Raw genomic sequence first — 13,674 nt, 5'->3', positions numbered from 1 at the left:
TAAATTGCTGGAAAACTAATTCCAACAAAATAGCAAAACCATTGGCAAAAACTGATGCAAACGGATAGAACCGTACGGAGAAAAACCATATACGTTTTAATTTGGAGTCATACGGTTGTATACGGTTGCATACGGTTTTTGGCATACGTTTTTTAGCGGAAAACCGTGTACGGTAACCGTATTTGAAAAACGTGGTGTGAACCCAGCCTAAATGACTTCTATAACCTCATTCGGCACTGACTATGATGCTACCACACAGACTGATATAACTTCAAATGTGGGGAGCATGGAGTCACAGGTAAATGCACAGGGAAAATGGTGCTCGTTCTGTATATAGATACTGCACAGTCCATAAAACAAGTAGAAGGCACTCACAGTTCCAATGTCGTGCGATATTCTTTATTCAGGGTGCATAAAAACTTCCAGCAGCGGGACGCTGGACCAGGATTAGACAGGTGCCATGGTTATAGCCATTACGCGCCTCTCCTCCGGCGCTTCATCAGACCACACTTACCTTGAAGCGGATGGCCAGGTAAGTACCTTCTGACCGATGACACTGCAAGGTGTAGGCATGAACATCCTCTGTTAAAACATCCATATTAAAAACAAAGCAATATTAATGGAACCTTTTCATACATTTAATCATAGCAAAAAGATGTATAGATAGTTAATTAAAGCGTTAGCAAACATAAAGCGTTGGCAAACATAAGAACATAATAATAATGAAGCAAGAAGGATTCAATTATCAGGCAAAAACGCTCAGGTCTAGGTGATCATTCAAACCCAGACCTCCTTGAGCGTTTGTCCTGAGACTCCACCTGGCTGCACATTGTAATAAGGCTCTACGCTTGTTGATACCTTCCGAACTTGTGAATTTTTCTAAGCCAAAAAAAGCATAGATCTGAAGTATTTCCGCTGTGTAGGGATAAGCAAATTGAATCTGACGAATGCTAATTTGGTAAGAATTTCAGGAAAATTTTGATTCATAACGAATGTGAATATCGCTGTGAATCTCTTCATTAAACTCCATTTAGTGCGGTCCAGACTTCAGGCCATCTAAAATGGTGGATCCACATATGAGGACATGGGGCAAGAAATCCTGGGAAGGTGGGAACAAGGGTAGATGGGATGACCCTGAATCACATGCAGCCTATGAGCAGCCAGCCACCCCTGGAATGTCACAGCCCTATATAATCGGCAGCCATCTTGCGGCCAGACACTTCAGCCTTTTATTGCAGAGAGATAGAGAGGGACAGACAGCGCCGTGTGTTGCACAGAAAAGCATTTTTCCAGCAGCGATTCACCTCGCAGTCACTACAGAATTCTATTACAGAGAGGGACAGAGAGCAATGTGTAGCACAGAACAGCAGCGATTCACCTCAAGCCCAAATCCATCCAGCCTAGATGCACTGATAAGGAAGGGAGTGAGATTCAGAGAGAAAGTGCAATTTTGGGTCACTGTGTGCTGTAGCACTGGAGTGTACTGCTAGTGTTGTACACAAATACTGTTTTAAGCGTACTGGAGCGCATTGTCCTCCCCTCATAAGTGCATACCACATACGTACATCTAAATGTTGTACCATTTTGTTCCTGTTAAAGTCTTAAGGGCCTAGATATTGTGAAAGGCCAGCCAAAAGTACACACTGGTTGGTGTTGTACACAAACACTGTTTTAAGCGTACTGGAGCGCATTGTTCTCCCCTACATACGTACATCTCAGTGGTGTACAATTTTGTTCCTATTAAAGTCTTAAGGGCCTAGATGTTGTGAAAGGCCAGGCAAAAGTACACACCGGCTGGTGTGGTACACAAATACTTTTTTAAGCGTACTGGAGTGCATTGTCCTCTGCTCATAAGTGCATACCACATACGTACATCTAAGTGGTGTACTATTTTGTTTCTGTTAAAGTCTTAAGGGCCTAGATACTGTGAAAGGCCAGATAAAAGTACACACCAGCTGGTGTTGTACACAAATACTGTTTTAAGCGTACTGGAGCGCATTGTCCTCCCCTCATAAGTGCATAAAACATATGTACATCTAAGTGGTGTACTATTTTTTTCTTGTTAAAGTTTTAAGGGCCTAGATACTGTGAAAGGCCAGCCAACAGTACACACCAGTTGGTGTTGTACACAAATACTGTTTTAAGAGTAGTGGAGCGTATTATACTCCCCTCATATACGAACTAAGTATGTCAGGCAGAGAAGTGCCAGGACGTGCGCAGAGGAATGGCAGAGGCCTAAATTCATCAGGGGCAAGTGGCAGCAGGAGTCGCAGCGAAGGGCCTGAGCTCCTGGCATTAGCTAGCGGTCGTGTCTGGACCAGAAACCCATCTGCCGTCATTGATCGATTAACACGTCATCCACTTCATCACAAGTGACATCTGACGCCCCCCGGTCAACAGTCTGTGGGTTCCTCAGACACAACCCTCAGTTGGCATGGCCCGGGAGCAGTCCCTGTCCTCCCATTGCCTCTGTCCTATGCTGTTCCCTCCCCCACAGAAGTATCCTATGCTGTGGGTTCAGCTCCACTATTTAGTGAGGACAATCTAGAGGACAGTCAGCAGCTACTGCCCAGCCAAGAAGGGGAGAGGACATCCGCCGCTTCCTCCGCTAGGCATGCTAGTAGGGATGAAGAGAGTGGCGTGGGAGTTGGTGTTGCAAGCGTTCAGTCTCCTGAAGCACTGTTGAGGAACCTGAGGAGGACATTTGTGACGTACAGACACAACTTGGGTGCATAAGGGGCTTCATCATCAGGAGAAGAGGGTTGCAGGTTGCCCGTGAGGCAGCAGCTGAGCCAGCAAGGTGGTAGCATGGTTGTCAGTCAGCATGGTAGCAGAAGTGGAAAGTCTGGATCCAAACATGCCCGGGGTAGACTACCTGCTTCGTGGCAGCCTACCTTCCCGGGAGGTAGTGAAACAGGGGTTCCTGGAGTCGGCGGCAGTAGAAGTCAATCAGTGCGGACTGTTGGCGGGAAAATCAGCTACTCGGTGGTGTGGCAGTTTTTGATCAAGCCTCTGGAGGAGGTTAACATGGCCACATGCAAGATGTGTCAGCAGAAGGTGAAGAGTGGCCAGGGTCCCAATGTTGGCACCAGGGCCCTGCGTCAACATATGCAGCATCACCATAAAGCGGCCCGGGAGAACCTTGGCTCTGATGTGGTGGTCCAGCCTGCTGCATGAGCCAGTGTCACACCCCTCCCTGTTTCAGCCAGCCAAGGCTCCACCACCTCAGCCGAAGGGAACTGTGTGTCATACCCATCTTCTGCTGCCCCAGATGCCCCTGCTCCTCCTACTTCCAGTCAGTCATTCCACCAGCAATCCATCGGCAAAGCCATGTCCAAAAGACAACAGTATGCGCTCACTCATCCAACGGCGCAGAAGCTGAATTTGCTCCTGTCCAAGTTGCTGGTGCTGCAGTCCCTCCCTTTTCAAGTGGTGGACTCTGCACCTTTCGGAGAACTGATGGCTTGTGCCGAGCCGAGGTGGAGAGTCCAAAGCCGTAATTTCTCTGCGAAGAAGGCAGTACCAGCCCTGCACAATTATTTGGAACAGAAGGTGGGAAAGTCCTTCAGCCTGTCGGTGTGTACCAAAGTGCAAGGCAACGCCGATGTGTGGAGCTGTAACTACGGTCAGGCACAATACATGTTCTTTACGGCCCACTGGGTGAATGTGTTCCTGCACAGCCACAACAGCAATTTGGACAGGTCACGGCACTTCCACCTCTCAGTGGCCCTTCAGCATACCATGTGTGCAGGGCACGGACGTGTCACGCTGGCGAACGGAGTCACACAGGGGAGTCACACAGGGAGTCATTCATCAAGAAATCGAGTCATGTCTTACTCCACGAAAACTGGAAATGGGAACCATGGTGGCTGACAATGGTCTGCGCTGCGACAAGGAAGCCTGAGCCATGCACCCTGCATGGCTGACGTGTTCAATCTGGTTTCAAGCGATTCCTGAAGTGTTAGCCCCATCTGCAAGACAACCTAACAATGGGAAGGAAACTTTGCATGCACTTCAGCCTCTTGTACACCCTCCTTGAGCTGCAGTGTCAAAACGGCATCCCACAACATAGTCTGATTTGCGACGTTTCCACACATTGGAATTCCACCCTCCATATGTGGGACCGACTATGCGAACAAAGAAAAGCCATCAAGCAGATAAGTAAACTCTACTGTGTAACTTCAATGTCAACCAGTGGCAGCTCATACGTGACACCTGCCATTTGCTTAGGCCCTTTGAGGAAGCCACATTATTAGTCAGTCGCCAGGATTACGGGATGAACAATGTCATTCCACTGCTTTATCTACAACATGTGTTTGAAATGATGGCTGGTCAGGGCACTGGAGACATGGTGCCTACATCTCACAGCCAGATGAGCCCTGTGGAGGCTGAACTGGAGGGGGCTTAACGAGATGGGCGGTTTTACAAGAGGAGGAGCTAGATGGTTATGAGGAAGGCAAGACAGAGGACCCAGACACACCGTGGCAGTATGCAGTGGAGATGGAGGCAGGGAGTCCCTCCGAGTCACTTGCACAAATGGCACAATGCATGCTGGCTTGCTTGCGTTGTGACCGCCGAATTGTCACCATTCGGCTTGGGATGACTTCTGGCTCTCCACCTTATTGGACCCTCGCTGCCAGCGCAAAATGGGGGCCTTTTTTTACATCCACTGAGAGGGAGGACAAAGTGACCTACTACAGAGGCATCCTATCCAGTCAGTTGGCAGATGCCTATCTGCGCCATCGTCCATCCTCTCGACGGTCTGACTTGGGGGGCCCTCTGCACTCACCTTCCACTGCCATAGCTGCTGGGGAGGGGTGGGGTGGCAGGAACAGTACCAGCTCTACAGTTGCTGATGAGTACCTTTCTTCACCCGCATAGTGAAGCAACTCATCAGCAGCAGGTAGACCTGGAGCAGGACCTGAACCAGCAGGTGGTGGCATACCTTGACATGACCATGCCAACACACCTTGAAGATCCGCTGGACTTCTGGGCAGCCAAACATGATTTGTGTCCGCAACTAGCAGAATTTGCCCTGGAAAGGTTGTCCTGCCCGGCCAGTAGTGTGCCATCAGAGCAGGTGTTTAGTGTGGCGGGGGCCATAGTAACCCCAAGGAGAACTCGTCTGTCCACGAAAAATGTGGAGAGACTGACCTTTGTGAAGATGAATCAGGAATCGATCAGCCAGGATTTTCACCCATCAATGCCTGATGCATCAGAGTAGATTGACCATGGTGCCACACCAACACTTCATAAATATGGATAGTGCCAAACATATTTAAGGCGCTGCTCCCCAGTTACAGACATTCCTCCACATCAGACCACAAGTAAGTATTGAGGATATGCATTACCTAAAACTTAACTTTTATTAATCCCTTAACGACAAAGGACGTAAATGTACGTCCTGGTGAGGTGGTACTTAACGCACCAGGACGTACATTTACGTCCTAAGCATAACCGCGAGCATCGGAGCGATGCCCGGATCATGCGCGGCAGGTCCTGGCTGTTGATCGCAGCCAGGGACCCGCTGGTAATGGCGGATATCCGCGATCCCACGGATGTCCGCCATTAACCCCTCAGATGCCATGATCAATACAGATCACGGCATCTGCAGCATCACAGTATTAAATGGATGATCGGATTGCCCGCCACGCTGCCGCGGCAATCTGATCATCCAGCACGGCAGACGGAGGTCCCCTCACCTGGCTCCGCTGTCTTCCGGGAGTCTTCTACTCTGATCTGCCTTCCCGCCGACCAGAGCAGAAGATGACCGATAACGCTGATCAGTGCTATGTCCTATACATAGCACTGAACAGCATTAGCAATCGAATGATTGCTATAAATAGTCCCCTGTGGGGACTATTAAAGTGTAAAAATAAAAGTAAAAAAATAAAGTATAAAAAATTTGAAAAACCCCCTCCTCCAATAAAAACGTAAATTGTCCCATTTTCCCTATTTAACCCCCAAAAAGTGTAAAAAATGTTTTTACATACATATTTGGTATTGCTGCGTGTGTAAATATCTGAACTATTAAAATAAAATGTTAATGATACCTTACGATGAACGGCGTGAACGTAAAAAAAAAAATAGCTGCTTTTTTTATAAAATTTTATTCCCAAAAAAATTATAAAAAATGTATTAAAAGTTTTATATAAGCAAATATGGTATCAATAAAAAGTACAGATCACGGCACAAAAAATGAGCCCACAAACCACCCCTTATACAGAAAAATTTAAAAGTTATAGGTCTTCAAAATAGGGGGATCTTAAATGTACTAATTTGGTTGAAACGTTTGTGATTTTTTTTAAGCGCAACAGTAATAAAAAAGTATGTTATCATGGGTATCATTTTAATCGTATTGACCCAAAAAATAAATAACACATGTCATTGTCACGATGCCGGCTGGCAGGTAGTGGATCCTCTGTGCCAGAGAGGGATTGGCGTGGACCGTGCTAGTGGACCGGTTCTAAGCCACTACTGGTTTTCACCAGAGCCCGCCGCAAAGCGGGATGGTCTTGCTGCGGCGGTAGTGACCAGGTCGTATCCACTAGCAACGGCTCACCTCTCTGGCTGCTGAAGATAGGCGCGGTACAAGGGAGTAGGCAGAAGCAAGGTCGGACGTAGCAGAAGGTCGGGGCAGGCAGCAAGGATCGTAGTCAGGGGCAACGGCAGAAGGTCTGGAACACAGGCTAGGAACACACAAGGAACGCTTTCACTGGAACAATGGCAACAAGATCCGGCAAGGGAGTGCAGGGGAAGTGAGGTGATATAGGGAAGTGCACAGGTGAACACACTAATTGGAACCACTGCGCCAATCAGCGGCGCAGTGGCCCTTTAAATCGCAGAGACCCGGCGCGCGCGCGCCCTAGGGAGCGGGGCCGCGCGCGCCGGGACAGAACAGACGGAGAGCGAGTAAGGTACGGGAGCCGGGGTGCGCATCGCGAGCGGGCGCTACCCGCATCGCGAATCGCATCCCGGCTGGCAGCGGAATCGCAGCGCCCCGGGTCAGAGGATGTGACCGGAGCGCTGCAGCGGGGAGAGTGAAGCGAGCGCTCCGGGGAGGAGCGGGGACCCGGAGCGCTCGGCGTAACAGTACCACCCCCCCTTGGGTCTCCCCCTCTTCTTAGAGCCTGAGAACCTGAGGAGCAGACTTTTGTCTAGGATGTTGTCCTCAGGTTCCCAGGATCTCTCTTCAGGACCACAACCCTCCCAGTCCACTAAAAAAAAAGTTTTCCCTCTGACCTTTTTGGAAGCTAAGATCTCTTTGACAGAGAAGATGTCCGAGGAGCCGGAAACAGGAGTGGGAGGAACAGATTTGGGAGAAAAACGGTTGAGGATGAGTGGTTTGAGAAGAGAGACGTGAAAGGCATTAGGGATACGAAGAGAAGGAGGAAGAAGAAGTTTATAAGAGACAGGATTAATTTGACACAAAATTTTGAAAGGACCAAGATAGCGTGGTCCCAACTTGTAGCTAGGGACACGGAAGCGGACATATTTAGCGGAGAGCCATACCTTGTCTCCAGGGGAAAAAACGGGAGGAGCTCTTCTTTTCTTATCCGCGAACTTCTTCATGCGTGATGAAGCCTGTAAGAGAGAATTTTGGGTCTCTCTCCATATGATGGAAAGGTCACGAGAAATTTCATCCACAGCGGGCAGACCAGAGGGCAAGGGAGTAGGGAGGGGGGGAAGAGGGTGACGGCCGTACACCACGAAAAATGGGGATTTGGAGGAAGATTCAGAGACCCTGAAGTTATACGAGAATTCGGCCCATGGGAGGAGATCTGCCCAGTCATCCTGGCGGGAGGAAACAAAATGTCGCAAATAATCACCCAAGATCTGGTTAATTCTTTCTACTTGTCCATTGGACTGGGGATGATATGCAGAAGAAAAATTTAATTTAATCTTGAGTTGTTTACAGAGAGCCCTCCAGAATTTAGACACGAATTGGACACCTCTATCCGAGACAATCTGCGTAGGCAACCCGTGAAGACGAAAAATGTGTACAAAAAATTGTTTAGCCAACTGAGGCGCAGAAGGAAGACCAGGAAGAGGGATGAAATGTGCCATTTTGGAGAATCGATCAACGACCACCCAAATAACAGTGTTGCCACGGGAAGGGGGTAAATCAGTAATAAAATCCATACCAATCAGAGACCAAGGCTGTTCGGGGACAGGCAGAGGATGAAGAAAACCAGCGGGCTTCTGGCGAGGAGTCTTATCCCGGGCACAGATAGTGCAGGCTCGCACAAAGTCCACAACATCCGTCTCCAGAGTCGGCCACCAATAGAAGCGGGAGATGAGTTGCACAGATTTCTTGATGCCCGCATGACCTGCGAGATGGGAGGAGTGACCCCATTTGAGGATTCCGAGGCGTTGGCGTGGAGAAACAAAGGTCTTTCCTGGAGGAGTCTGCCTGATGGAGGCAGGAGAAGTGGAGATCAGGCAGTCAGGTGGAATGATGTGTTGCGGAGAGAGTTCAACTTCTGAGGCATCCGAGGAACGAGAGAGAGCATCGGCCCTAATGTTCTTATCGGCAGGACGAAAGTGAATCTCAAAATTAAATCGGGCAAAGAACAGAGACCACCGGGCCTGGCGAGGATTCAGCCGTTGGGCAGACTGGAGGTAGGAGAGGTTCTTGTGGTCGGTGTAGATAATAACAGGAAAACTTGATCCCTCCAGCAGATGCCTCCATTCCTCAAGTGCTAATTTAATGGCTAGAAGCTCTCGATCCCCGATGGAGTAGTTCCTCTCCGCTGGAGAGAAGGTCCTAGAGAAAAAACCACAAGTGACAGCATGCCCGGAGGAATTTTTTTGTAGAAGAACAGCTCCAGCTCCCACTGAGGAGGCATCAACCTCCAATAGGAAGGGTTTGGAAGGGTCAGGTCTGGAGAGGACGGGAGCCGAAGAAAAGGCAGACTTGAGTCGTTTAAAGGCGTCTTCTGCTTGAGGAGGCCAGGACTTGGGATCAGCATTTTTTTTGGTTAAAGCCACGATAGGAGCCACAATGGTAGAAAAATGTGGAATAAATTGCCTGTAATAATTGGCGAACCCCAAAAAGCGTTGGATAGCACGGAGTCCGGAGGGGCGTGGCCAATCTAAGACGGCAGAGAGTTTGTCTGGATCCATCTGTAGTCCCTGGCCAGAGACCAAATATCCTAGAAAAGGAAGAGATTGGCATTCAAACAGACATTTCTCAATCTTGGCATAGAGTTGATTGTCACGAAGTCTCTGAAGAACCATACGGACATGCTGGCGGTGTTCTTCTAGATTGGCAGAAAAAATTAGGATATCGTCCAGATATACAACAACACAGGAGTATAACAGATCACGAAAAATTTCATTGACAAAGTCTTGGAAGACGGCAGGGGCGTTGCACAGGCCAAAGGGCATGACCAGATACTCAAAGTGTCCATCTCTGGTGTTAAATGCCGTTTTCCACTCATCCCCCTCTCTGATGCGGATGAGGTTATAGGCGCCTCTTAAGTCCAATTTAGTAAAGATGTGGGCACCTTGGAGGCGATCAAAGAGTTCAGAGATGAGGGGTAAGGGGTAGCGGTTCTTAACCGTGATTTTATTAAGACCGCGGTAGTCAATGCAAGGACGTAGGGAGCCATCTTTTTTGGACACAAAGAAAAATCCGGCTCCGGCAGGAGAGGAGGATTTACGGATAAAGCCCTTTTTTAGATTCTCCTGGACGTATTCAGACATGGCAAGAGTCTCTGGGGCAGAGAGAGGATAAATTCTGCCCCGGGGTGGAGTAGTGCCCGGGAGGAGGTCGATAGGACAATCATAAGGCCTGTGAGGAGGTAGAGTCTCAGCTTGTTTTTTGCAGAAAACATCCGCGAAGTCCATATAGGCCTTAGGGAGACCGGTTACTGGAGGAACCACAGAGTTACGGCAAGGGTTACTGGGAACCGGTTTTAGACAGTTCTTGGAACAAGAGGACCCCCAACTCTTGATCTCCCCAGTGGACCAATCCAAGGTTGGGGAATGAAGTTGAAGCCAGGGAAGTCCAAGGAGAATTTCCGAGGTGCAATTGGGGAGGACCAAAAGTTCAATCCTCTCGTGATGAGATCCGATGCTCATAAGAAGGGGCTCCGTGCGGAAACGTATGGTACAGTCCAATCTTTCATTATTTACACAATTGATGTAGAGGGGTCTGGCGAGACTGGTCACCGGGATGTTGAACCTGTTGACGAGAGAGGCCAAAATAAAATTTCCTGCAGATCCAGAGTCCAAGAAGGCCACAGTAGAGAAGGAGAAGGCAGAGGCAGACATCCGCACAGGCACAGTAAGACGTGGAGAAGCAGAGTAGACATCAAGGACTGTCTCACCATTGTGCGGAGTCAGCGTACGTCTTTCCAGGCGGGGAGGACGGATAGGACAATCCCTCAGGAAGTGTTCGGTACTAGCACAGTACAGGCAGAGGTTCTCCATACGGCGTCGTGTCCTCTCTTGAGGTGTCAGACGAGACCGGTCGACCTGCATAGCCTCCACGGCGGGAGGCACAGGAACAGATTGCAGGGGACCAGAGGAGAGAGGAGCCGAGGAGAAGAAACGCCTCGTGCGAACAGAGTCCATATCTTGGCGGAGTTCCTGACGCCTTTCGGAAAAACGCATGTCAATGCGAGTGGCTAGGTGAATAAGTTCATGTAGATTAGCAGGAATTTCTCGTGCGGCCAGAACATCTTTAATGTTGCTGGATAGGCCTTTTTTGAAGGTCGCGCAGAGGGCCTCATTATTCCAGGACAATTCTGAAGCAAGAGTACGGAATTGTACGGCATACTCGCCAACGGAAGAATTACCCTGGACCAGGTTCAACAGGGCAGTCTCAGCAGAAGAGGCTCGGGCAGGTTCCTCAAAGACACTTCGGATTTCCGAGAAGAAGGAGTGTACAGAGGCAGTGACGGGGTCATTGCGGTCCCAGAGCGGTGTGGCCCATGACAGGGCTTTTCCGGACAGAAGGCTGACTACGAAAGCCACCTTAGACCTTTCAGTGGGAAACAGGTCCGACATCATCTCCAGATGCAGGGAACATTGGGAAAGAAAGCCACGGCAAAACTTAGAGTCCCCATCAAATTTATCCGGCAAGGATAGGCGTAGCCCAGGAGCGGCCACTCGCTGCGGAGGAGGTGCAGGAGCTGGCGGAGGAGATGACTGCTGAAGCTGTGGTAGTAACTGTTGTAGCATAACGGTCAGTTGAGACAGCTGTTGGCCTTGTTGCGCTATCTGTTGTGACTGCTGGGCGACCACCGTGGTGAGGTCAGCGACAACTGGCAGAGGAACTTCAGCGGGATCCATGGCCGGATCTACTGTCACGATGCCGGCTGGCAGGTAGTGGATCCTCTGTGCCAGAGAGGGATTGGCGTGGACCGTGCTAGTGGACCGGTTCTAAGCCACTACTGGTTTTCACCAGAGCCCGCCGCAAAGCGGGATGGTCTTGCTGCGGCGGTAGTGACCAGGTCGTATCCACTAGCAACGGCTCACCTCTCTGGCTGCTGAAGATAGGCGCGGTACAAGGGAGTAGGCAGAAGCAAGGTCGGACGTAGCAGAAGGTCGGGGCAGGCAGCAAGGATCGTAGTCAGGGGCAACGGCAGAAGGTCTGGAACACAGGCTAGGAACACACAAGGAACGCTTTCACTGGCACAATGGCAACAAGATCCGGCAAGGGAGTGCAGGGGAAGTGAGGTGATATAGGGAAGTGCACAGGTGAACACACTAATTGGAACCACTGCGCCAATCAGCGGCGCAGTGGCCCTTTAAATCGCAGAGACCCGGCGCGCGCGCGCCCTAGGGAGCGGGGCCGCGCGCGCCGGGACAGAACAGACGGAGAGCGAGTAAGGTACGGGAGCCGGGGTGCGCATCGCGAGCGGGCGCTACCCGCATCGCGAATCGCATCCCGGCTGGCAGCGGAATCGCAGCGCCCCGGGTCAGAGGATGTGACCGGAGCGCTGCAGCGGGGAGAGTGAAGCGAGCGCTCCGGGGAGGAGCGGGGACCCGGAGCGCTCGGCGTAACAGTCATATTTACCATAAATTGTATGGCGTGAAAACGAAACCTTCCAAAATTAGCAAAATTGCATTTTTCTTTTTAATTTCCCCACACAAATAGTATTTTTTTGGTTGCACCATACATTTTATGGTAAAGTGAGTGATGGCATTACAACAGACAACTGGTCACGCAAAAAACAAGCCCTCATACTAGTCTGTGGAGGAAAATATAAAAGAGTTATGATTTTTTGAAGGCGAGGAGGAAAAAACAAAAACGTAAAAATAAAATTGTCTGCGTCCTTAAGAACCAAATGGGCTGCGTCCTTAAGGGGTTAATGTAAAATTGGACAAAATATATCGATCCCAACTTTTTTTTTTTTTATCAAACAAAAGGAAAGGTGTGCAAAAAACACCATGTGCCACCTACACCACCAAGTATTGATGTGATGCAAAGACCTCTAAAAGGTGGAAGGGAACAACATATGGTCCATTGTAACTGGTGGGGGTAAAAACTTCCCCTGTAAGGCCCTACTCTCGCATTATTAATTCCCTTCTTGGCAAGTATTACTCGCCCTAAAAAGGGTGGCCCCACACAGGAACCTCTTCCTATTTCCACCTACAAACACAGGGTTTTTAGGTGGAATAGAGAGTTTCCTGTGTCGGGCGAGAGTAGGGCTTTACAGAGGAAGTTTTTAACCCAACCTGCTACAATGGACAATACATTGTTCCCTACCACCTTTTCAAAGAAAGTGTTACTCGTCTTAAAAAGTGGTGCCCCACACAGGAACCAATCCCTATTTCCACCTTTAAACCCTTGGAAATGGCAGTGTTTGTACGTGGAAATAGGGAGAGGTTCCTGTGTGGGGTCGCCCTTTTTAGGGGAAATAAAGGGGTACTTCCCTGGAAAACTTTTTTTTTAACTCAACTGGTGCCAGAAAGTTAAACAGATTTGTAAATTACTTATATTTAAAAAAATCTTAATCCTTCCAGTACTTCTCAGCTGCTGAATGCTCCAGAGAAGGTTATTTTCTTTTTGAATTGCCTTTCTGTCTCACCACAGTGCTGTCTGCTGACACCTCTGTCATGTCAAGAACTGTCCAGAGTAGGAGGAAATCCCCATAGCAAACCTCTCCTGCTCTGGGCAGTTGCTAAATGGACAAAGGTGTCAGCAGAGAGCACTGTGGTCAGACAGAAAGGAAATTGAAAAGAACTTCCTGTGGAGCATGCAACAGCTGATAAGTACTGGAAGGATTAGGATTTTTAAATAGAAGTAATTTACAAATCTGTTTAGCTTTCTGGCACCAGTTAATTAAAAAAAAAGTGTTTTCCAGTTGAGCAACCCTTTAATAATGCGAGAGTAGGGCCTTACAGGGGGAATTTTTACCCCCCAGGTTACAATGGACCATATGTTGTTCCCTTCCACCTTTTAGAGGTCTTTGTATCACATCAATACTTTGTGGTGTAGGTGGCACATGGTGTTTTTTGCACACCTTTCCTTTTGTTTGATAAAAAAAAATTTTTGGGGTCCATATATTTTATCCTAACCATATTCTTCAAAGTTAAGTTTTACGTAATGCATATCCTCAATACTAGTGCACACTAACATTTTTACAAAAGAGACCATTTTCTTCTGCCTACCTGCCTCAGCTACTATTCTGATCCTGCCACCCGCCTGATGACACACAT

At 48.9% G+C, this 13,674-nt stretch overlaps 1 protein-coding gene across 1 annotated transcript in view; it reads right to left on the bottom strand.

The window, feature by feature from the left end:
* Nucleotides 1-13,674, bottom strand: part of PAWR (pro-apoptotic WT1 regulator) — a 205,167-nt gene that overhangs the window by 107,367 nt on the left and 84,126 nt on the right. The gene's annotated exons all lie outside the window — the stretch shown is intronic.

This window comes from Hyla sarda, chromosome 4 (assembly GCF_029499605.1).
Source record: "Hyla sarda isolate aHylSar1 chromosome 4, aHylSar1.hap1, whole genome shotgun sequence".
In the NCBI taxonomy this organism is placed as follows: domain Eukaryota; kingdom Metazoa; phylum Chordata; class Amphibia; order Anura; family Hylidae; genus Hyla; species Hyla sarda.
This window is presented reverse-complemented; position numbering and strand designations above follow the sequence as displayed.